Here is a 26,526-nt window from a genome sequence, read left to right on the forward strand (position 1 = left end):
AGGTGAAAGCATCCACCGAGAAAAGCTTACTGATTACTAGAAAGCTATTGCCCAATTTTTGAAAAAGGTCAATTCTGCCCCATTAATCACTAAATAGGCATAATCACTTGTACTGTAAATTGTAAAATTTGCCTCCTTGAATTTCACCAGACTTCTGCAAAACCTCTATTAACCCACTGCAAGAAATATTCACTTCCTAGGTGAATACAATATTTGTTTAAGAGCCAAAGCTAGAGAGCTCCATTGTCACTTTATGAAAATTAGCTTTCTTTTCCCTTGAGGTAAATTGCAGATCCTTGCAAATAATATAAAATGTGACCTATGTTCTGTATGATAAAGGAAATATCTCCAATCATCCAGATTGCTCAACAAGACAGACTTATTCTTTCACTCATATTTTAATTTCTGTAATGTCAGCCTCAAAGCTCATTAAGTTTTTTAAGGCACAATATCTTGGGTGTAAAATATTTTTATTGAGAAAATGAATTTTTTCCTGCCTTGAGAATAGCTCCCTAATTAGAAAGCACATACCATTAGTGCAAGTATATCACATTAAACATACCCTGTGATGAATTGATAATTCATTTCAATCTCAAATTATAATCATTTTATTACCTTTCTGCAAGAAAGAAACCTCCAGTGAAAGGAGAAAAGCACTAAGATATTTTGAAAAATTGGACTGTTCTTGGCTCACTTAGGTTTCCTTGACGGTCATGTTTGCGTAGATGGTTTATAATAATTTTATTGTTTTGTTTTATTCTTTCAGCATCCAATTGGCATTTGAACATGCTGCCTCCAACCTGCCACCCTACCGAGACTGTTACATAACTATTTATATTTTATTTTGCAATAATCTCAAAACTTTTTATCTTTGAAGGAGCTGAAAGAAAATTACATCTGTCATCATTAAAATATCTTCCATTTATTCTAGTCATTATGGTAATTATATAAAGAACATGGTCTATATCTTCCTGAAGACATTAAATCGTGCCAGCAGAGAATGACTGCTATTGTCACAGAATCAGCAGTTTTAGGCAGCATATGATACATTAGCTTTCAAATTTTCTTCATTAGAAACTCTCCAAGTTTAATTTACTCAACTGTATGGAGCTTAAAGATCTGCTGGTAAAGAACTCATCATTAACAGTGATTATTCATCATCACATTTGAGTAGGCAAATTCCACTTTTGGAGATTTTCATGCTAAGGAGAATTAATGGGAGCTGTGGAATCACAGTGGAAATGCCAGGTCACAACTCTGAAGGTTGAGACTTAAAAATGGAGACGAACCTAAGAGTCACGGTCAAGTGGGCAGAGTTGGCGCCTTGTCAAGGCAAAGAGGCAGAGAGCAGAGGCAAGAAGGGAAGCAGGAGTGACCTAGAGAGCCAGCCTCACTAATCTCACCAGCTTGACTAAACTTTTGACAGGTGTCTTCCTGACTATAGGCCCCTGACTTCCCTTTTCTTAGAGAAACCTGCAACTGTAAATTGTTTCTCCATCCCTTTTGAGATATAAATCATGTACAACCCAGGAATGTCTTTCTCATGGATCTGGGAGACTTCCCTTCGAACTATAATCATCAAGAAAGATAATGTTCTAAGCAGTTGAGAAAAATCAGTGAGGCCATCAGTCTTTCAAAGTGGATCCTATCGACCACTTACAGGAGAATTACTTGGATAATTAATGAAATGCAGAATTCTGGACTATTTCAGAAAGTTTTAAATTTAAACTATCTGGGCATGGGCCTCAGAATCTCTTAGATAAGTTCCTGAATTCTTTCTTTTCCACACTAAAATTTAAGTATAACTGCCATATAGCAAGTAATTACAGTAAGCTTCATAATAAAAAGGTAAAATATGATGAAAGTCATGAAAAAGAATTTGAAACAATGGAAAGGAGAATTTTAATTCCTTTTTGTAATGATAAAAGCAGAGAGGTAGAGGTTTTCAAGTTATATTGCACTGAGATAGAAAAGAAATCTTAAATCACTTGATTTTTCTCCCTGTGATTTTTTTTTTTCCCCATAAAAGACCTCATCAACTGAGAAGGTACTATCCTCCTAACATTTTCTGTTGCAGAAAATTCCAGAATTTTTTTTCATTTGTTCTTCAGAATGTATATGACTCTGTTTGGTTATGCTTCTTTGTAAATTATTCTGAATTTCTTACTACATTTGAAATTTATTTCTTTTTATTCAAGCCATTAGTATTATGAGAAACTGGTGATAGTTACAGGAGAAAAAGAAAAACTCTTCCCTTCTATTTTCATTTTTCTAAATGAAAAATTACATTAAAAAATATTCTCCAATTTGTAGAGTAAGGAAAATGATGTCCTAAACCAGGTCCAAGAAAATTGCTACTGGTCAACTGACTTTCAGCACAGTGATTTGGCTAACTTTTGGAGGCCCTTTTTTTTCTGGAAAATGTGTCCTTTCTCTTGATCCCCTTATCCCTGTCATTAATCACTTCCATGTCTTTAAAATCTATTCTGAAGGGAGGCTCTGTCGGCAATTATTTACACTAGAGAGTAGGAATTTATTATATCACTGTGTTTCTTTCTGATATTTCCACTTCAGGAAATTTTCCATTGTGGAATAAAATATTTTCCACCATTAATGATGAGGAGAGAATAATTCTAGAAGCAGGAAGGCCTTTCTAGTGTCTCTAAAATTTACCTGTTTCCTCCTACCATACCACCTTCTCTAAAACAAACCTTTTCCTGAGAAAAACTATACACTCCAGGCCCTTCTCCTTGGTAAAAAGAAGATAACTCCACCACAATATGAAAAACCACGAAGGAAAAGAGGCAGAAAATCAAGCGAGGGAAATGTAAATAAAGAGCCTTCCAGTGTGGGACATTTTTCAGTCTGTGTTCTCCTATTCTTTTGCCCGTTTCCTATCCACTGTCACAAGTTGAAGCATTTAGATTTGAATGTGGGTTTTCCCTGCCACAGCTTCCTACCTATGTGGGCAAGAGAACCCTGGCATGGAATGTGGGCCCTTGGATTATCTCTGACCTGAATGAGTGCCCCAATGGAAATGCCACACTATGCCTTGACTTCTGGATGGAAGACCAGGAGAAAACGAGGCTGGTAAAGAGTCAGCTTCTCCACACACACACAAATCTTCTAATAATTAGCAATCACTGGGAGAAATACAGGAAATTGTAAGTAGGTTAAATTGCTTTTTTGTTTTAATGCTCTCCTTGTTTGCATTTGTCCTCGTGTGGAAAGCCTCCCTCTGCGTGTGAAGCTGCACTGCAGCCCTCAGTACAAGTAAAAACTTGGTGAGAGACTAAAGCTAAAGAGTTCTCTCAAACAGAGCCTTTTATTTTTAGGAGTGAATAATAGGGGCTCCGTAACACACTTAGATTGGGAGAAACACTGTGCCCTAAGAGAGTAAGGGAGCATGTGCAATTTCCAGCCACCCAAGAGAGGATCTCGTGCATGCTCAGAGAAATGAACTTTGGAGGTTTACTCTGCTCTGCTTACAAACTGCTTATGTAACTTGTTTTTGTTTTCCAATAAAGCTGAAGATAATGAAGTTTTGCTGCTCAATATAGTAAAATAGCATACATGAAGCCATGATAGAAAGCTAAGTGGCTATACATAGATAGATGGATTGAAGGCCAAGTACTGATGAAGTGCAGACCAGAGGTTTGGGGAGGTGATCAGAGCAAAAATAGGAGACATGGGCCTGGAAGACATACAGGAATAAGAACAGGAATAAGAATTTTGCTTCTGGGCAGGACCTGAGAAGTGTGGATGCAAAGATGGATTGGTTGTAGCCTTGATGGCTGGCTGAGTCATCCATTTTTTTTCTTCAACATTTATTGAACCAGTACTATGTGTCAAATGTTATGCTAGATCCAAAGGCTACTTAGGAGAATAGGAGATAGCTACTATCTGGAAGAATATAGAGATGTAAATATAGAAGCTGATAATTACATTTAAACTGGATCCAAATCAATAAAAAATATAGAATATAATGAGGCTGCCAAATGAAAACTGGTATTTGCCATCTGCCTTTACGAGAATTAAGTCACTAGCTGCTGTAGTTGCCAAGCTTCAACACACCCTGAAAGGAGTTCAGGGTACAGATCAGGAATGAGACACTCCATGATCTGGAAAAAACTGGCAGAACAGGCCTTCAGGATAGTTAGATATTTTCAGGAGAAGATTTATGAGCCCAAATTCCTGCATCTTCTCATATTTAGAAAAGCACTGAAATCATTAATGGTGACATCTGCTCCTCATGACTCGCAGCAAGGCTCTGCCAAAATGTGTGCTTGACTGCATGTACCCCCCCCCCTTCACTAAAATTATATATAATACTGATCTTCCCCGCTACTGCTTCAGAGCAGTTCCCCAGGGCTTTCTGAGAGGCTTCCAGGCTATAGTCCTCATTTTGCCCCAAATAAAACTTAATTCACAACTCTCATGTGTATTTTTTTTTCAGTCAACACTGCCAACCTTTAAAATATTTATATTTTGAAGTTTTCATAACTTGCACATGAGAGAAAGTGTTTGAAAAATATTAAGAATAAAAATGAAACATTAAAGATGTGTGCCATGTGCCCTGTTCTTTAGTCTAACATACACAAGCATAAATATGGACTTGTACTTTATATCTACATGTAAAATCTCCAAAATTCCAGTTGAAAGAAGATTTTAAGGAAACAAATGAGATGATAAGAATAGACAGGATCTACTGGAATATCCATCCATTGTAACACACACATGAAAAGTGATCTCCTGAGGAATATTTTTGTGATTCAGGTGAATTCGAACCATAAGTAACTATGATGACTCTACATAGATTAATCGTCAGTATGCTGCTTGAGCTTTTGTTATTTGAAATTAACAATTTCATTGTATATTACATTCCAAAATTCTAAAAAGTTCTAATGTAAAATGCAATTATTTTAGCTATCAGAAAGTTTCAACAGCCTTCTATTTAATTAAAATATTATTTTCTATATAGAATACCAGTGAACTCCTTGAAGAGATTTGAAATAGCTGCACCAATGACCTCATCAATATCAAATAATAATCTGCTGAAAACCAAAAATAAGCAAACAGGTAATATGATAAATTACAAAAAATGGGCAGTCTTTCTTCCCTCTATTTGTACTATATCTATGATGCTCTTCTCAATGAGAGGGGGAGTCTATTTTCCACCCCTTGAATCTAGTTTGATGATGGGACTTGCTTTGGCTCTAAGAATACAGTAAGATAGAGATGTGCCAATTGTGAGTCTAGGACTCTACAGACTTTGCATGCCTCCTCCCAACCCTCCACAGCCTCCACAAACATGTGAACAATCACTGACTGGCTGCTGGAGGACAAGAGACCATGTGGAACTAAGACCAGTATGGATCAGCCATTACTCATCCACATTAGCTGCTGATTCAGTGAACCCACGTGAGAACAAAAGAAATCCACGGCTGAATCCAGCTCAAATTGCCAACCTACAAAATTATATATTATGTAAATGGTTATTTTAAGCCACTCAATTTTTGGAATAGTTTGTTACGCAGTGATAGCTAACTGGAAATGAACAGATGAACCACAGAATAGAATTCTTTAAATAAAGTAGCTTTAACTTCTAAATCTATGAAATCAGTAGAAAATAGAGCAACATTATAATAATACCCATCAAATCTTACTAAAACCGAGAAAACTAGAGCAAAATTGGTAAGTAACCTCACAGTTATATTCATTGAATTGTATTTTTCTAATTTCTTATTTGCATACTATAATTTCCAGTAAAAACATTTTTCATCTCTCAATAACAATCATTATTGCTCCTATTTTAGTAACCTATAAAGAGCATACTTATAAACTGTATAAAAATGCAGGTCCAATATTTTTTATTTAAATGATGTTCAATTTTTATTTATAGCAAATGACAAAAGTTCTTTCTTCAGTTTAGATAACTCCTCCTAAGCAAATAGTAGATCAATGAACAGATGTTGGAATAAAATAGCAAGTTTTAATCTAGTCCTAACAAACTATGAAATGTTAGTCAATTCATTTTCTCTCTGTTGTCCCACCCATGAAATGAAAGAGAATACAGCCTCTGCCCACCTAGCCTTAGTGGGTGGCTATTAAGGTAAGGTGAGACAGTTCACCTTAAAATACTTCATAAAACATAAAGTGCTATGTAAATGTAAGGTGATATGACTCTATTACATTGGGGAATAGCCTTTCTTCTGGGTTGAATAAACAGAGAGAGAAAGGAGAAAGAATCAGTCCTTAGTTAAAAAATAATCACTTTATTTTGTGAGATAAAGAAAACATTTTGTTGCCCTCCCTGAGAAGTTGAGGGGAGACCGTCTGGTGGGCCCTCCAAGCATTTCACAATCAATCTCACATTTCATTAATCAACTGTGGGCATTTAAAAAGGCTACCTGTCCTCTTCTAGTTGTTGCTTAAAATGAAAAATGTTGCCCTGGGTGACTATTTTCTGATTAATATGAATATTTACTACACTATTTCTCATTTTGTCATCAATCCCCCACAAATATGTAAAGTCAAAGGAAGCTTATAAAAATATTATGTTCAATAAGGACAACAAGGGAAATGAAGGGGATGGAGTGAGGGAGAGACAGATACAAATAGAGAGACAAAGAGTAGGGGAGGGGAGACAAGTGTTCTGGAGCAGTAAACTTTACAAATGCGTTTCTCCTGGTAAATCATGGTTTTTCATTTTTTAGGAGAACCTGTTGTTAACGCTATGGATTTCATAATGACTTGTTTTGTTTTTTAGTCCTTAGTCTATCTAGTTGCCTCAGAATGAAGTGCTGAAAAAAGTAGTGTTTTAGTTTCTATGTCCACATGGACCACTTTTCTTTGCCCTATAGCAGGGTTGTATACTGAGCTGAGCCCCTAACCCCAACGAGCTGTGATAAAAGTATGTGTTATAGGTCCCAATAGGACTATAGTGGAACAAGCAATCATATAAACAACTAAACAGCCTGTGGGTCTGGGGGCTTATGTTCTCATATTCTCTCTTTTTCTCTTTCTCTCTCTTTCTCTCTCTCTCTCTCTCCCCTCCCTCTCTCCCAACTCACTAAGTTAAAAGATTCCTTAATTTCTTTAATAGTGGCAAATTTTCCAGGACACAGTTAAAAATAACACTCCAAATTGAAATGTTCCTGAGAAAAGTTCACAACAATTCATTGTAACATTGGTTAAGTGACCACTAATAAATCCTCTCTGAAGGCAGCATATCATAGACTGGAGGCAGTCATGAAATTGTGAGATTACCCTACTGGAAAATTGAGAGAAGGACAGTGATGGTAAGAGAATGGCACTGGTTTTGATTTTGAAGATGACCTTAATAGATGTCACAGTCTGGGCAAGTAATTACCCTACATAGGAGGTAATGTGGATGGATCAAATTAAAACAATTGCTAATATAGGGACAACAACTCAAAGGGAGTGTTCTCATAAAGGTGAATCATTCAAGCCATTTGGGTTAAGAGCACAATGTAGAGCTTAGCAGCTTCTGGTATCTGCTTTGCAGTCTGGTCATTGCATGACATAAACCCAATTCTCAACCTTCAGTTCCAATGGATTAAAAGTTTGCCTTCAGTTACATCAAGTACTTTCACTTTATTTTATGAAGGAATCAGAGCTAGGGAAAAGTCAAATAATATATTGGTCTAAAAGGTTAAATCACCAGCAGAGGATTAAAAGACTATGGAAGAGAAGGGTCCTCTGAGGATATTTTGTGTGAGATGACCTGAAACAGATCCTCTTACTCACAATAACCAATTACTCTCTACACATCGCTCTTTTCTAACAGATACTATCAGCAATCGCAGTTACTGCAGGATTCAATCATGTCAGCAGAGACCTCCAGATGTGAAATGGGTGCTGATTATGGTGGCAGGTGAATAAGATATTCTTCTTACATATGACTGAAGAACAATTCCAAATTCAAAGTGTGGAGGCTCTTGGAAATAAATCAAAACCAAACAAAAAACTCCCATCTTTGTTAAAATTTTGATAACTGGGTCACATCTATCCTTTCTTGTGGCCGCTCTAATAGCTGCCAATTAGAAGTAGACTCCAGCCTCCCTATTGTATCTGAGCAGTTATCTACAGAGTAATTACATGAGCCCTATGGTGAAAGTTTAGCTAACAGGCTTTTTTCAGCAAAAATTTATTATTTTGCTTGTGGCAAGGTCTCAATATGACATCAGAAAATGAATACCATGTATTCTCTGATGAAATTAATATATCCATTTGAAACTATAATTCTGCCTGTAAAAGAAATAGGCCTTCTTCATTTACATCTTGTGGTTTTTGCCAACTTGTTATTCAACTCCATCCTACAACTTTATGTAAAACAGAGGCTTTAGAGTAATATATAGACTGCCACTGTGCTTCAGAAAGGGAATGATTAAAACAGGCCCCAAAGAATTAATCATCTCTACCTATAATAAAATCTCATGCACAGTTTTTGGTGTATACTGACATACTTTGAACTATATCAGAAAGTTGACAGAAAATAAATATTTCTTATTAAATCATATTTTTAAAAAAGATTTTTGGGGTGAAAACACATTTGCTTTATCTTCAGTCACTTTTGTTCCATTACCTGTTGTTCATTGTAATTCACCTAGAAAAATGGACTACCCTTAAAACATGGTTCCATCTGACACATGGATAACTTTGTTATCTAAAAGATACTTTGGTCTGATTGAAAAGGTATGAAGCTAGAAGTTAAACCTACATTCTCAAATTGGGTGGTATCAAAACAAAACCATAGAATGTCCTTTGGCCTCAAATGTATCATGTGAATAATGAGAAAAATATATCAAAATTGTTGTGGGAAGTAAATTGTATAAATTTCAAAACATATTATAAAATTACAGATGCAATAAAAGTGTTGGTTCAAATGGTACTGTAGTAGTTACTTAATAAACACAGTATTCTTTTGATGGAAAAAAAGGGACAAACAATCTTATTCCCCATTTTATAGCTGGAATATACCACATGCTAGAGTTCACTGGATGACTATAATCAATAATGAAAAGAGGAGGAACCAAGACAGCAGAGTAGAAGGATGTGCTCTCACTGCCTCTAGTGAGAACACCAGAATCACAACTAGCTGCTGGGCAATCATTGACAGGAAGACACTGGAACTCACCAAAAAAGATACCCCACATCCAAAGACAAAGGAGAAGCCACAATGAGATGGTAGAAGGGGCACAATCACAGTAAAATCAAATCCTGTAACTCGTGGGTGGGTGACTCACAGACTGGTGAACACTTATACCACTGGAAGTCCACCACTGGAATGAAGGTTCTGAGCCCCACTTCACCAACAGGGAGGGAACCCAGCCCTACCCATCAACAGTCAAGTGGATTAAAGTTTTACTGAGGTCTGCCCACCAGAGCAACAGTCAGCTCTACCCACCACCAGTCTCTCCCATCTAGCCTCTTAGATAGCCTCATCCATCAGAGGGCAGACAGCAGAAGCAAGAAGAACTACAATCCTGCAGCCTGTGGAACAAAAACCACATTCACAGAAAGATAGACAAGATGAAAAGGCAGAGGGCTATATACCAGAAGAAGGAACAAGATAAAACCCCAGAAAAACAACTAAATGAAATGGAGATACGCAACCTTCCAGAAAAAGAATTCAGAATAATGATAGTGAAGATGATCCAGGACCTCGGAAAAAGAATGGAGGCAAAGATCTAGAAGATGCAAGAAATGCTTAACAAAGACCTAGAAGAATTACAGAACAAACAGAGATGAACAATACGATAACTGAAATGAAAAGTACACTAGAAGGAATCAATAGCAGAATAACTGAGGCAGAAGAACGGATGAGTGACCTGGAACACAGAATGGTGGAATTCACTGCTGTGGAAAAGACTAAAGAAAAAAGAATGAAAAGAAAGGAAGACAGCCTAAGAGACCTCTGGGACAACATTAAACGCAACAACATTCACATTATAGGGGTCCCAGAAGGAGAAGAGAGAGAGAAAGGACCCAAGAAAATATTTGAAGAGATTACAGTCAAAAACTTCCCTAACATGTGAAAGGAAATAGCCACCCAAGTCCAGGAAGCACAGTGAGTCCCATACAGGATAAATGCAAGGAGAAACATGCTGAGACATATAGTAATCAAACTGGCAAAAATTAAAGACAAAGAAAAATTATTGAAAGCAGCAAGAGAAAAATGACAAATAACATACATGGGAACTCCCACAAGGTTAACAGCTGATTTCTCAGCAGAAACTCTACAAGCCAGAAGAGAGTGGCATAATATACTTAAAGTGATGAAAGGGAAGAACCTACAACCAAGATTACTCTACCTGGCAAGGATCTCATTCAGATTTGATGGAGAAATCAAAAGTTTTACAGACAAGCAAAAGCTAAGAGAATTCAGCATCACCATACCAGCTCTACAACAAATGCTAAAGGAACTTCTCTAAGTGGGAAACACAAGAGAAGAAAAGGATCTACAAAAACAAACCCAAAACAATTAGGAAAATGGTCATAGGAACATACATATCGATAATTACCTTAAACGTGAATGGATTAAATGCTCCAACCAAAAGACACAGGTTTGCTGAATGGATATAAAAACAAGACCCATATATATGCTGTCTACAAGAAACTCACTTTAGACCTAGGGACACATCCAGACTGAAAGTGAGGGGATGTAAAAAGATACTCCATGCAAATGGAAATCAAAAGAAAGCTGGAGTAGCTATACTCATATCAGATAAAATAGACTTTAAAATAAAGAATGTTACAAGAGACAAGGAAGGACACTACATAATGATCAAGGGATCAATCAAAGAAGAAGATATAACAATTATAAATATATATGCACCCAACATAGGAACACCTCAATACATAAGGCAACTGCTAACAGCTATATAACAGGAAATCAACAGTAACACAATAATAGTGGGAGACTTTTACACCAATGGACAGATCATCCAAAATGAAAATAAATAAGGAAACGGAAGCTTTAAATGACACAATAGACCAGATAGATTTAATTGATATTTATAGGACATTCCATCCCAAAACATCAGATTACACTTTCTTCTCAAGTGCGCACAGAACATTCTCCAGGATAGATCATATCTTGGGTCACAAATCAAGCCTCAGTAAATTTAACAAAATTGAAATCATATCAAACATCTTTTCTGACCACAACACTATGAGGTTAGAAATGAATTACTGGAAAAGAATGTAAAAAACACAAACACATGGAGGCTAAATAATATGTTACTAAATAACAAAGAGATCACTGAAGAAATCAAAGAGGAAATCAAAAAATACCTAGAGACAAATGACAATGAAAACACGACAATTCAAAATCTTTGGGATGCAGCAAAAGCAGTTCTAAGAGGGAAGTTTATAGCTATACAAGCCTACCTCAAGAAACAAGAAAAATCTCAAACAATCTAACTTTACACCTAAAGAAACTAGAGAAAGAAGAACAAACAAAACCCAAAGTTAGCAGAAGGAAAGAAATCATAAAGCTCAGAGCAGAAATAAAGGAAATAGAAAGAAAGAAAATAGCAAGGATCAATAAAACTAAAAGCTGGTTCTTTGAGAAGATAAACATAATTGAGAAACCTTTAGCCAGACTCATCAAGAAAAACAGGGAGAGGAATCACATCCATAAAATTAGAAATGAAAAAGGAGAAGTTACAACAGACACTGCAGAAATACAAAGCATCCTAAAAGACTACTACAAGCAACTCTATGCCAATAAAATAGACAACATAGAAGAAATGGACAAATTCTTAGAAAGGTACAACCTTCCAAGACTGAACCAGGAAGAAACAGAAAATATGAACATGCCAATCACAAGTAATGAAATGGAAACTGTGATTAAAAATCTTCCAGAAAACAAACGTCCAAGACCACATGGGTTCACAGGTGAATTCTATCAAACATTTAGAGACGAGCTAACACCCATCCTTCTCGAACTCTTCCAAAAAATTGCAGAGGAAGGAACCCTCCCAAACTCATTCTATGAGGCCACCATCACCCTGATACCAAAACCAGACAAAGATATCACAAAAAAAGAAAATTACAGACCAATATCACTGATGAATATAGATGCAAAAATCCTCAACAAAATTCTAGCAAACAGAATCCACCAACACATTAAAAGGATCATACACCACGATCAACTGGAATTTATCCCAGGGATGCAAGGATTGTTCAACATAAGCAAATCAATCAATGTGATACACCATATTAACAAACTGAAGAATGAAAACCATATGATCATCTCAATAGATGCAGAAAAATCTTTTGACAAAATTCTACACCCATTTATGATAAAAACTCTCCAGAAAGTGGGCATAGAGGGAACCTACCTCAACATAATGAAGGCCATATATGACAAACCCACAGCCAACATCATTCTCATTGGTGAAAAACTGAAAGCATTTCCTCTAAGATCAGGAATGAGACAAGGATGTCCACTCTCACCACTGTTATTCAACATAGTTTTGGAAGACCTAGCCATGGCAATCAGAGTAGAAAAAGAAATAAAAGGAATAAAACTTGAAAAAGAAGAGGTAAAACTTTCACTCTTTGCAGGTGACATGATACTATACATAGAGAATCCTAAAAATGCCACCAGAAAACTACTAGAGCTAATCAATGAATTTGGTAAAGTTGCAGGATACAAAATTAATGCACAGAAATCTCTCGCATTCCTATACACTAATGATGAAAAATATGAAAGAGAAATTATGGAAACACTCCCATTTACCATTGTAACAAAAAGAATAAAATACCTAGGAATAAACCTACCTAGGGAGACAAAAGACCTGTATGCAGAAAACTATAAGACACTGATGAAAGAAATTAAAGATGATACCAACAGATGGAGAGATATACCAAGTTCTTGGATTGGAAGGATCAATATTGTGAAAATGACTATACTACCCAAAGTAATCTACAGATTCAATGCAATCCCTATCAAAGTAGCAATGACATTTTTTACAGAATTAGAACAAATGATCTTAAAATTTGTATGGAGATACAAAAGACCCCAAATAGCGAAAGCAGTCTTGAGGGAAAAAAACTGAGATGGAGGAATCAGACTCCCTGATTTCAGACTATACTACAGAGCTACACTAATCAAGACAATATGGTACTGGCTCTAAAACAGAAACACAGATCAATGGAACAAGATAGAAAGCCCAGAGATAAGCCCACGCACCTATGGTCAACTAATCTATGACAAAGGAGGAAAAGATATACAATGGAGAAAAGACAGTCTCTTCAATAAGTGGTGCTGGGAAAACTGGACAGCTACATGTAAAAGAATGAAATTAGAACATTCCCTAACACCATACACAAAAAGAAACTCAAAAGGGATTGGAGACTTAAATGTAGGACTGGACACTGTAAAACTCTTAGAGGAAAACATAGAAAGAACACTCTTTGACATAAATCACAGCGAGATCTTGTTTGATCCACCTCCTAGAGTAATGGAAATAAAAACAAAAATAAACAAATGGGACCCAATGAAAGTTCAAAGCTTTTGTACAGCAAAGGAAACCATAAACAAGACAAAAAGACAACCCCCAGAATGGGAGAAAGTATTTGCAAATGAATCAATGGACAAAGGATTAATCTCCAAAATATATAAACAGCTCATGCAGCTCAATATTAAAGAAACAAACAACCCAATCCAAAAATGGGCAGATGACCTAAATAGACATTTCTCCAAAAACTACATACAGATAGCCAAGAAGCACATGAAATCTGCTCAACATCACTAATTATTAGAGAAATGCAAATCAAAACTACAATGAGGTATCACCTCACACCAGTTAGAATGGGCATCATCAGAAAATCTAAAAACAATAAATGCTGGAGAGAGTGTGGAGAAAAGGGAACACTCTTGCACTGTTGGTGGCAATGTAAATTGATACAGCCACTATGGAGAGCAGTAATGGAGGTTCCTTAAAAAACTAAAAATAGAATTACCATATGATACAGCAATCCCACTACTGGGCATATACCCAGAGAAAACCATAATTCTAAAAGACACATGAACCCCAATCTTCATTGCAGCACTATTTACAATAGCCAGGCCATGGAAGCAACCTAAATGCCCATCAACAGACCAATGGATAAAGAAGTTGTGGTACATATATACAATGGAATATTACTCAGCCATAAAAAGGAATGAAATTGAGTCATTTGTAGAGCCGTGGCTGGATCTAGAGACTGTCATACAGAGTGAAGTAAGTCAGAAAGAGAAAAATATCGTATATTAACACATGTATGTGAAACGTAGAAAAATGGTACAGATGAACTGGTTTGCAGGGCAGAAGTTGAGAGATGTAGAGAACAAATGTATAGATGCCAAGGGGGGGAAAGTGCGGTGGGGTGGGGATGGTGGTGTGCTGAATTGGGCAATTGGGATTGACATGTATTCACTGATGTGTATAAAACTGATGACTATTAAGAACATGCAGTATAAAACAAACAAAATAAATAAAACAACTAAACTTTCTTTGGGTTATTTGTATGGAAATATGTTAATATAAATGTTTCAGACATTACATGAAATTCCTAAAAATCTTATATGTTCTGGTATAGTGTTATAAGTCATAATTCTAGTTATTACTTTAATAGTATATCTCAGAAATAACTAAATTTCCTTGTTAATTGCATTATTATGAACTTTCATCAAATCTTTAACCGTACTCATTTTTAATTCTTTTGTCATTTACAGACAGTTCTGGGTGTACTCTGATGCTTTTGCAAAAATGTTCCTATAAAAGGGTTTCATCTTCAAGGAATTCATGGAAAAGACTGACAAGTACAGGTTTCTGGTAACAGACTCTACTGCTGAACTGAATGAATAAGCATTTTCAGAACTCTAATGGAAAACTTATGAATTCATAAAAGTGCTAACAAAAGATCAAGAAAATAAAAATTAATTACATGGGACTGAGTGAACTGATGAGGATGATTATAATTTTTGTGACTTTCTGTTTGAATAAAAAGGAAAATAATGAAAAATGTACAGCCTCTGTGTTTATATGTTATACAAGAAAGGATTCTGTGAATAACTTATGCCTCAACTACATTCTGAACATAAACTTTATCCTACTATTCAAGTCATAATTAATTAGACAAAAGATGGACACCTTAGCAATGGAAGTAATCATTAAGTTGCCAAAGGCACATGAGATGACATTGGAAATCTCCCCAATTGAGGTTTCTCTGTATTGGGTAGATAACAACAGATCCATCAATCGAATCTTGTAAAGAGTTTAAAATTAGTCATGAATAACAGGTCACAGAGTAATGACATAGGAGCTGAGCTACCTGGTAAGTGATGTCCATAAACAGAGATCATAGGCAGTAGAAGGCACCAGACATAAGAAAACTGAAGCCATTGGTAAGCAAAGGCCAAAGACTTAGAAAGGAGTGGAGAGTTCATTAGTTGAGAGAGAGAGTGTAAACAATGAGGTAGGTGTAATTGGTAGTAGAAAAAAAAAAAAAGGAAGTGGAAGCAGAGATAGAAAGTTCTTATTACTGTGTAACAGAGTAGAGTTACAGATTCTTGGTGCTGAAGGAATGGCAAGAAAACTAAATTCAAAGAACTGCAGTATTTTATAAGCAGTGACCAATTAAATCTGACTAAATGGCTTTTGAGCCAACTCCTTGTTCTTCATTGCTGCTTTTCCTTTATGGGGATCAGCCAACCCTCTCCATAAATTGAGGCAATCTCCATTTTTCCAACTGAAAAATGTTTAGCTTGGCACAATGGAACCTTGGCAGTGAGATCCATGTTCTTTACCCCTAAAGTTAGGCAATATATTCATAAGAGATCCAGCTATCGGTTTGTAGCTTTTCCAAGACTCTTAATGCCTTGTTTTCAGTTAAATTTAAAAACAAAATAATCAAAACCTCAAAATATCTAATAATATCTAACCTCAAATTATCTCACCTACAAATGATGAGTTGATCCTTCAGGTTATGAACCTTGCCCTTATCTTCTTTATTTCTCTCTAATCTGAAGTCATATAACTATACTTTAGTGACTGGCAGAAACATATCAAAAGAACAAAGATTTAAATCCAAACCCCTGCACCATCCAAATGACAGTTTTTTAGAAATAGTTTTTTCAGAGGGTTAAAATGTGAACAAATGTCTTATATTTATAGCCCATTGTATTATGTAAACACCCATACACACACGCACACTACATACTACACACACACAATTTAACCTCATTTCTGCTCACAACCATATAAGGAGGCAAATTGGATTGCCTTTATTATCCATTTGTCAAATAAAGCAGTGTGGGATGTTTAAATGCTTTGTCCAAGGTCCTAGAACAACTCAGGCGAAGTGGAACTAAACGTCAGGAGTCTCGGCTCATTGTCCATTCACCTCTATGTGGTGCCACACTCCTCAGTCACACCTGTCACAGACGTGTGAGCTTAGGAAAGATTGTTCGTAGAAGTATAGTATATTTGAAGATGCATGGATTTTTGGAAGAAAGGTGCAATGGGTGGGAGGTGTTGGAGAGAAAGGGCTGTGCGGGGAGGGAGATAAAATGTGCTCTGATAAATTCCCATCACTCTACTCCCTAGATAGCACCCATTGCACTGTGGGCTGTATTTTCTTGAACAGATTAACCATGTTAAGTCTCATGGGTGGTGGCCTTAAGCACAAGGCAGTCAGTTTTAGGTCTGGGAACATTTTCCCAACTCTCAGCTAATGTTTGCTTCCCAAAGGTAGGGAGAGAAGATGACTTATTATTGAAAAGAGAATAAAGCTTTCTCATCACAGAGATGTGACTGTATACATATAGAACACTGCCCAGGAATCATAAATAACTACTGTGAACTGATGATGGGAAAACTTAGGAATCAAAATAAAATGCTAAGCTATGATTGTAGAAAAAAAAAAAAACAGCATAGTTTTAAAAAGTAGACACCAAACATGAATTTTTCACTATTGAAAGCAGAAATATAGATTTTTGGCAGATAAATTATTTTGTGATAGTTTCACAGTCTTTCAAATACATGAATTAGTTTGGGGAGAATGATCAAGTTACATGAGATTACTCTATGAACATCTGAATTCTAAAGATAGCAGACATTCTGAAATATTCCACCAAATCAATCTGTGATGTGATGAACCTTCCTTGAACCATACTAGGCATCAAGCAGTCTGCCCATCATGGGTTACTTTTTCTCTAGATCTGCTGTAAAACTGTTAACTTAAACCTTCCTTTATCATGAACTTGAAGATTGCCTTTGCCTCTCTGGTACTGGATCCTACGTCTTTTTTTTCTTGGTTACTCTCTTACTTTAGTCCAATAGATCCCTCAGAAAGGATTCATGGAAGGTAATCATTTTAGACTTTTCATATAAAAAATACCTTCTCTCTATCTTATACTAACTATTGCTATCAGTTACTATAGGCTTGGCATGTTAAAGTGTTACATGACATCAAAATCTCCTTTAGACATGAGTCTTTATGGCTTGACTCTCTAATTTTCTTTCTTTCATCTCTTTAACCAATACTTTCTGGGACATCCCAAATTTATTTTTCACACTTTCTGTTGAATTTTTCATATTTGTTATCATATTTTTATTCCCTACAGTTCTTGTTTTTCCTCTTATTAGTGCTCCTTAATAGCAGCATGACAACTTGTTCTTGATTCATGGATACATTTTCTTATTTCTCTGAGGATATTAATAATTTTTTCTAAGTTTCTTATAAATTAATTCATTATCTGCTTTTCCTTTAAATTGCGTATTTTGGCTTATTTGCTTTGGTGTCTGACTTTAATACTAGAGATTTTCCTCAATAGTTGCTGGTCCTTGGCTGACTACTAATACTGAACAATAGGAATTGAAAAGTTGATTGGAAACCAGGAGTACCCCATGAAGTTTGTCAGCCATGGGTCTTCTAAGAGGTGATTGAAATTCCATGGTGGAAAACCACCACTGTACATATCTTTAGGTCTTTTCTCCTGAGCTTTTCTGATTTCCCAAGGCATAATAATAATAAACACTTAACTAGTGCTTATTATATGCCAGACCATTCTAAGTACTTTTAAAATTCTATTTTATTTAATCCTTACAGCTCTATAAGAAAGGTACTATTTTTATTCCAGTTTTGTAATATGAGGACACTGAGATAAAAAGAAGTAAAGTTACTTGCCCAAGGTCACACAGCTAACTAGTGGTACACAAACAGGCAGCCTGGCTCTGGTGTCCACTATGTCATATTACCTCTAAGTTCCCATTGGGAAGGTATAAGCTTAGAGTTACTTGGGTGAAAAGGGCTGGGATATCAACATTCTGTGTGTAGATAGATATTCAATTGAACTCTGTTTTCTATAAAGTATCCCTGCCTTCAACACTACCTGATGTCTCCTCTTGTACTCACCTGGCAGAGACTTTATGTTTTAACCTTTTTAGAGGATAAATCTCTAGGCTTCTGCAGTATCACAGAATGAAATCTGTCCTACTCTTTGACAAGGAGAGAAAATCTGAGGTTTAAAGGCTTTTTAACCAGACTTTTGGCCAAGTCTGTTTTAATTACTCATATGTTTTTATCACTTCCAGTGGAACCCAGTGCCATGGATTCATGAGCTTTGAGGTGTGGTTGTATGTGAGTGGGTGTGCAGATCACGGTGCTTCACAGTTTTCATCACTGCCAACTTAGAATTATTTTTAGAGGGGCTAAAATATTTACCATGTGTTCTTTTGGTTTTCAGTCCCAGAAATGTCATTGTAATCATCTCTTTTCCCATTTTGGGGAGTTTATGCTTTTAAAAAAATCCCTTTACCGTTTCAATGGGGTATTAGTAGAGAGCAGAGGCAAATTTTGTTTTCAAGAGTTTGTGTCAACTGGGTATTTGTTATGTATTTTTCATTCCCAAACATTTATTTTAGATGAACTACCCTCCCAAGCCAGGAATTGGAACTAATTTTGGCAAATTTAGTTATAAGATATCATACCTGGGATTTGGAAGAATTATTATTTGCTAAGTATTCAACTATATACTAGTCAATGGGATAAGCAATTTAATCACCTTCACTTGCTAATTTATTCATTTAAATAGATATATATATGCCAGGTTTTATGGATTTTTATGCATAGATTCCAATAAGCCGTAGTTTCAACCAGGGGAGATGTTACCCTCAGGAGGCATTTGGCAATGTCTGGAGACATTTTGGTTGTCACAACTGCTGGGGGTGGAAGGGGGTGCTATGGGTGACCATTCCCGTGGGCCTAGTTAGAAATGCTTCACAACATTATACAATGTATAGAACAGTCCCCCACAACAAAGAATTATCTAGCCCCATATGTTGATAGCACCAAGGTTGAGATACTCTGAAATAAAGTCTTGTGAAAATAATAACTGATTAAAATGATAAAGACCTGGTTTCTTATACCAGTGCTAATTTAGCTACTCTGATTTTTGTGCCTTGGTTCTCTTTGATTTTATCAAAAAGGGAGCTTCCATTGCATTGCTATTAGCCTGCTACTTTCTCAATTGGATATTTTGGCCCAAAGAGGGGAAAGTTTTCCTGTTTATTTTTCATTGTCTGCTTTTGTCAGAATGGAGTAGAAGACTGCTCTCTTATAACTAAAGTTGAGCTACAACAGTAGCAATGAAGATTCACAAGGACAACCCAAGATAATCTGCCCCAAGCCTTGAGAACACTGGGCAGAAAGTGTGGCAGAGGAGTTGGTCACACTTCTGCTCATAGACGTGGGAGGAAGCAACGTTTTCCCCCAAAGAAAGCTAGCTCTTTGTGGGAATGTGAACACCCACGTTACCTCTGTGAATTAAAGAACTGGTCTCACTGTGCCAAAAACGTAAAATAGATCCCACAACTGAAGGTTACTAAAGTTGTTATACTTTTTGAAGAACATCTCATAAGATAAAGTTTATTTAGGTAAAAACATAAAGTGTCCTTGAGTCATAAAAGATTTATTATGTGAGGGATTTGTTATACCAGAGACCGAAGATTCTGTAAGAGAATTCATCTGCCATAAAATTGTACAACTACTTTCAAATATAATGAAAAATTCATAGTTTTTTTCTTCAGCAGAGTTGGTATCATTTTAAAGTAGAGTGAGAAGTCATATGTCCTATATTACCTTCAGTTTTAATGTGGAAAAAGAAAAGGTTTTGATTTTTCTGTGAAATCATATGAGAGTTTTATTTCTACGTGTCTCTTCACTGTTCTGTCCTGACCAACCTTCCCCTTATTTCACCTGTATCCTTAAGGACTTGTAAGTCTTTCCTATTATCACCTTTGGGTAGTGGGTCTTCATCACATGTGTGTGTTTGTGTGTGTGTGAATTGGGAGGAGGGATGTATTACTTCCAGAATTCTAAAAGAACCAGGAACTAAGTATGGAAATTTCATAGCTTTGTCCATGTTGTCCTATTTCTCTTGGGTTTCAAAATACAGGCTTATTAATATTGACCAATTTGCACAATACTACTAGCAATTTTGAAACTAGTATGGTCAACTTTGTGACAAGACCTCAATTAAGGTAAATACTTCTATAATTATGTCATTCACATTTGGGCCCATTTTCTAATATAACTATAAAAATGAACATGAAAGTACCTTCTACTGTCTTGTCTAAATCTTTATCTTTTCCTCCTGAATGCACTACTAATATTGTGAGTGTTTTTTCCAATTAGAATATAAGAGGTAATCAATTTTCTCCCTACAGAAGAGATATTTAAAATTACACAATGGATACTTAGGCAAAGCCATTATATTCTCCAAATTAAACTAGACAGTTGCCAGACCCAGCAGAAAACAAGCAGATTAGTGAGCATTTGTGTTTCAGTTCAAAAATACCTAAATACTTAATCTGTTCAAAATTTTACCTAATTCTTTGAAAACAAAATGTATTTCCTGGGACCTTTTATAATTTATGTAATATAGCATTTCTTAAGACCTTTTGGTGCTTAAGTGAACATGAACATTTTCCTCAAATATTTTATATATTTCAATAAGGTTCAGTTAAAACTTTCCACAAAATCAATGAAAATATGATTCCGAGGGTTCCTTTATATATCCAGGAGGGTTTGCAAGATAGCTTGTTTTATCATTTTTGTTTCACATAACCTTGAAAATCTTCTTTATTATTTTCCATCCCCATTGAGTTTCCAATCACCTTAAAACTTTGTGGGCCCCGCAAGTTGACAATAGAACCAATGACACTGCATTTGGCTTGATTAATTTTGTAAAATTCATGTCTGTTTCTTCTCCAAGGTTTGTAATGTTAAGCCCAGCCTTCATGATGGATTCATTTTAAAAAAACACTGGAATAAGTGCTTGGTAAGCTCTAAGTCAAGCAACAAAAAAACTGACTAAAAATTCTGAAAATGATCTGAATTTAATCTTTCTCTGGATTTAAATAAAGAAAAAAAGAGTTTCTGGGCATGGGATGGGGAGGTAAGCTGGCAGCCAAAGCCCTGAGATCCTGCCCAGAGCCTTATAAGAAAGAACATGGAGGAAACACTGAACGTGCTTCCTTGATAGCAGTAATGTAATGCTCAGGAGCACAGTCTATGAACCAGACTGCCCAGTTTTAATTCCCATCCTTAGCACTTAACTAATTGTGTGACCTCAGGAAAGTTACTTAACCTCTCCCAGCTCAGTTTACTCGTCTAAAAGATGAGGATAATAATAGTGTCTATTTTTTTTGTTGTTGTTGTTATTGTATGCAGGCCTCTCACTGCTGTGGCCCCTCCCATTGAGGAGCACAGGCTCTGGACGCACAGGCTCAGCAGCCATGGCTCACAGGCCCAGCCGCTCCACGGCATGTGGGATCTTCCCAGACCGGGGCACGAACCCATGTCCCCTGTATCGGCAGGCGGATTCTCAACCACTGAGCCACCAGGGAAGCCCAATAGTGTCTATTTTGGAAGTTCTTGTGAGTATTAAATGAGGTAAAATATGTAAAGGGCATAGAACCATGCCTGGCACACAGCACAAGTCCTGTGAGTGTTTGCTCTTATTATTTTATCAGCTCAAGTGGTCTAAGTCTAAGAGTAAAAAATTGAATGACTGAGTGTATGGCAAATGCAACATATACTGGATAGGCCTGGAAGTTTCAGCTCCCTGAGGGCTTTCTAACTATGCATGAAGGGTGGAAGAATGAAACAAGAGGACAAGACCAGGGAGAGATGGAGCTGAGTCCACTTGCTGAATCCCAGCACTGAGGCCACTTGCTCCAAGGATAGCAATTACCTTCAATGAGCCAACACTCCACCTTCCTCTACCTCAGAGCTACATGAATCCAAAATATTTTATCATCTTTCTCTAAACATGTGATGCCATAGTAATTGGATTTATCATTTTTAAGTGGTGGGTTTCGGGGAGATGTCTTTATTATTTATTTTCCCTAGACAGCCAGGTAGGGAAAAACATCAGACCAAATTGGACCAAATTCCATATTTGTCCTCCACAGCAATGTGACTTTGGGGAAGTTATGTATCTTTCCTGAATATCTCCAACACCTATTTCACAGTTTTGTTTGTGTGGAGGATTAAATGATTTACTCTGTATAAAATGACTTATACGGGGTCTTGCAGTGCCTAGTACACAGGAGGTACTCAATAAATATTAGATAATCTTTTCCTGCAGAACAAAGGTCAGCCAGGTTTGTTTGTTGCCCATGATAAAAGTTTGAAGTTCTGTAAGCTTGGGATTCCTTAGCTTGACACAAGCTCACTCTGTGAGCAGCAACCATCTGGACCAGTCTACTTCACGCCCTTGGAAATTAGGCTTGAGTTGTACCAACACAAACTTGAAGCTCATGCTAATTTTTCTGCTGTAAATAACAAAGTCCTTTGTCTCTGAAAAAAAATACTCTAAAAGGAGAATTTAATATGTCATGGTTGAAATCTATGGCAGGAAGATAAGGGAGTAGGTTCATGCTTGCCTTCCATCAAGTCTAATTTGTTCTAGACACAAATAACATGCTTATGAGTATAAATATATGTACACATAGCTAACATTTCTTAAATGGCTAATACACACACACACACACACACACACACACACACACACACACACACACACACACACACACACACACACACACACCAGGCACTATTCTAAGAGTTTTGCACATATTGATTTCATTTAAGTCTGCCAACAGCCAAACAAGCTACTTATGAACGAAGTGCAGAACCTTTAAAATATGTGATCATGATCACACAGCTAGAAGACAGTGGAACCAGGGTTTGAATAATTTAATTAAAAAAAATTTTATCCTACAAATGTGGCTTTATAATAATGATATTTTTCTTTTAATGAATTTCAACACTTGTCAAGGGTAATTTTTTATACTTAAAAATAATCTTAGAACTTCTTTTTGAGTTTATTTAACTTTCACCTTGATTCATGTTTTCCCCACCCTCCAGGGTTTTAAAGAAGCAGGTGACCTGGGCAGGCTCATCAACAGAGTCCTCATTACATTAATATTATATCATGGTATCACAAATAATACATTATAAAATGCTCAATAAATTGTGAATGAGTGAATCAATCAAGGTTCCAGTTATCTATTATAAACTAATGAACCACTCTAAAACTGACTGGTTTAAAACAGCCCTTTATTATTGCCTTACACAGTATTTTGGGTTGACTGGGCTAAGCTGGGCAGACCTTTCTGTATGTCCCTCATGCAGGTACAATCAGATAATAGCTAAGCTGAAGTCATCTGAAGGCTCTACTAGGTTGGACAACCTGGTTGACAGTTAATACTGACTGATGTCTAAGAGCTCAGATGCAGCTCTTAAATGACCCTTCCATTTAGCCTGGATTTATCAGAGCCTGGTGGCTGGCTTTGGAGAGGGAATATCCCCAGGGCAAATATCCCAAAAGGGAGGAAGCAGAAGCTGCCTGACCCATTAAGAGTGAGCATTGTATCTCTTACTCCAGGGCTGAATTATGACATTCATGAGCCCCAGGCACTTCTGCTTTCATGGGCACCTTCCTCCATTAGATAGATAGATAGATAACTTTAAATATATAACTATAGTTTATGACAGCATTGATAGGAAGGTAAATATATGTTCAAATATTTTCTTAAACCTAAATGTTCATTTTTTTAAATTCTGATTTTAAGAGAAATGAAAACATTTTCACGGACCCCTAGAAGTGTCATGGCCCTAGACATTGTGCTAGCTGTATCTGATGGATAAGTTAGCCCTGACTTCTGTCCTTGTCTATTGATCAAAGCAATTATAAGGTCCACCAGATTCAATGGGGTAGAGAGATAAGCTCCATTTTTTGATGCGGGAGAGACAACGTAACATTGCAGAAGAGCATGAGCATGGGAGACATTATTATAGCCATCCTGAGAATAAAATCTGTCAAAATGATCATGCTTCTGAGAAACAAGAGTCCTTTTGCTGTCCTTCTGGGAATGCATACATCATAACATTAAGATCTACTCCAATAGTCACAGAGAAGGCTTAAATCATACTTCCTAGTATTCAGGAAAATATAAAACAGCCATACTGTTTTCAAAATTCTGGCATACAAATCTAAAGATATATTGTAGGCCCAGGAAATTGTTATTGAAGCAATCATAAGTTTACAGAAATTTTCAAGAAATTCAAGTGAGTTCATGAAGGAATATCTAACTCTATGTTCAAGTCAAAAACACAGTACTAAGGAAATTGATGTTATGCTAGAGTGTTTCAATTTCAATGCAAGGTAGAACCTAATGGAGTAAACATGTATCCATATCATAACATCAAATGGACACAAGAGTTATGAATGAGTATCCACCGTTGGTTTAATGGACCTGGTTGTTTTCTACCTCAAAGACTGATATACATTGTTGCAGAAGACAATTCTTACTATGTTCTGAGAAATTTAAGTTAAGTTTCTCTCTCTCTCTTTTCTCTCTCTCTCCCCTCCCTCCCTCCTCTCCTCCCCCCTACCAATTTCACCTTCTGAAACATTTTCCAAGTAATAGAAATACCAGATGTAGATGACAAAGTGCAAAGTCAGTACATTAAAGATTAGCCAGGATATTTTTCCTCTTTCTTCCATAGAAATACAAAGTCATTTTTATGCCTGGTTAATATACTAGACTGCAATGTTGTAAGTCCACTTACTCAGAGCTATTTCAAAATACCAATTATAGCAGCACAGGGCTAGCTTGGAAGGCTAGAATGAATGGATTGGTCTGTGGAAGACTGATTTTACACGTATAAGACAAAAACTATTTGAGTCAAAACAAAGAGCCAATTGTCTGAGTCAATATCATACAAAATACTCATTTCAAAAACAGAACATGTAATAAGAATGGGCTAGATGACCAATTTTAAAATATTATAAAACAGAAGCTGATGCTTAAAATAGTAGTAAGAAGTTAGACAGCAATTTTGACATTCCAAATGTAGGAGAAATTAGTCTTTTAGCTATCTAACATACATTTTTTTTTTTTGGAAATTTCATCCTCACTGCTGTTTGGGAAATTGACCTTCTCACCAACAATTTTTGGCCCCAGGATGTGGTTCAAATTCAAGTTTCCATCTTATCACCTTATCTCTACTGCTATTGAATTGGTCTGCTGTGGAACTCCAATCCAATTGATTTTACTTAAGGATTTTCTAGAATAATTCTAAAGAAATAATAATTGTAATGGATATTTGTTGAGTACTTTATTATGTTCCAAGTACTGTTCTAAGAATTTTGTAGATTTTAAATCATTTAATTTCCTCAATAATCCTAACAGAAGTAACACTATTAGCCACATTTTACAAATGACGAAACTGAGGCAGAGAGAACTCATATAACTTGCTGAGTAAGTATAGTATTCAAATCAAGATGAAAACCCTGGCAGTGTAACACCAGAGCCTGGTACCTGTATATTATCCCACCTTTGGGGCATAAACATTGGACAGAACACAGATGGTTACAGGAAAGTTCCATGGAGAATATTAATAATGGTTACTTTTAATTTGCCTAGAGAGTTGCATTCATTACCAAAGATTCAAAAATAAAGCTCATTATGATAAAGTCCTTATAATTACAGATATAATCATAATTGTGAAGTTTAATTTTCAAATATTTAAAAGATACAAATTACACTCCTTTCTTGAAGCCATTACCATATACATATGAACTTTTCATTAGAAACTTATCCATAAAAACACCATTTCATTTTACTAGAATTATGATAGAAATTAGCTTCTCTCAGCTGATTAGAAAACATATATCTCAATGCTAGGAAAGTAGCATAGGAATCTTTACTGTTTAATGGCAGATCTATCCCTGATTCCAGCCTTTACTAGATTCTAGGATTTGAGGAATGAGAATCCTCATTTGTATTCAAGGTTCTCCAGGATAGAAACAAAATCTAATTTCTACAGTGCTACTTTCAGTGTGGCCAAAGGACTATACTTGTTCTGTCAATCTCCTGGGCTATGAGTCCTATCCGTTTCCTAGCTCCTTCCTTCACCCTAATCGATAAATCA

At 36.2% G+C, this 26,526-nt stretch overlaps 1 long non-coding RNA gene across 2 annotated transcripts in view; it reads left to right on the forward strand.

Moving 5' to 3' along the window:
* LOC136792156 (uncharacterized) overlaps window positions 1–7,880 on the forward strand; it is a 480,451-nt gene extending 472,571 nt beyond the window's left edge. The window contains exon 5 of one of the 2 annotated variants that reach the window (XR_010835542.1): window positions 7,811–7,880. This is a non-coding gene — a long non-coding RNA (uncharacterized lncRNA). Of the gene's footprint in view, window positions 1–4,981; window positions 5,045–7,810 lie in introns of those variants that run through there. The other variant, XR_010835543.1, reaches the window with a different exon arrangement.
* Window positions 7,881–26,526: the final 18,646 nt, after the last annotated feature.

Source organism: Kogia breviceps, chromosome 11 (genome assembly GCF_026419965.1).
Source record: "Kogia breviceps isolate mKogBre1 chromosome 11, mKogBre1 haplotype 1, whole genome shotgun sequence".
Classification (NCBI taxonomy): Eukaryota; Metazoa; Chordata; class Mammalia; order Artiodactyla; family Physeteridae; genus Kogia; species Kogia breviceps.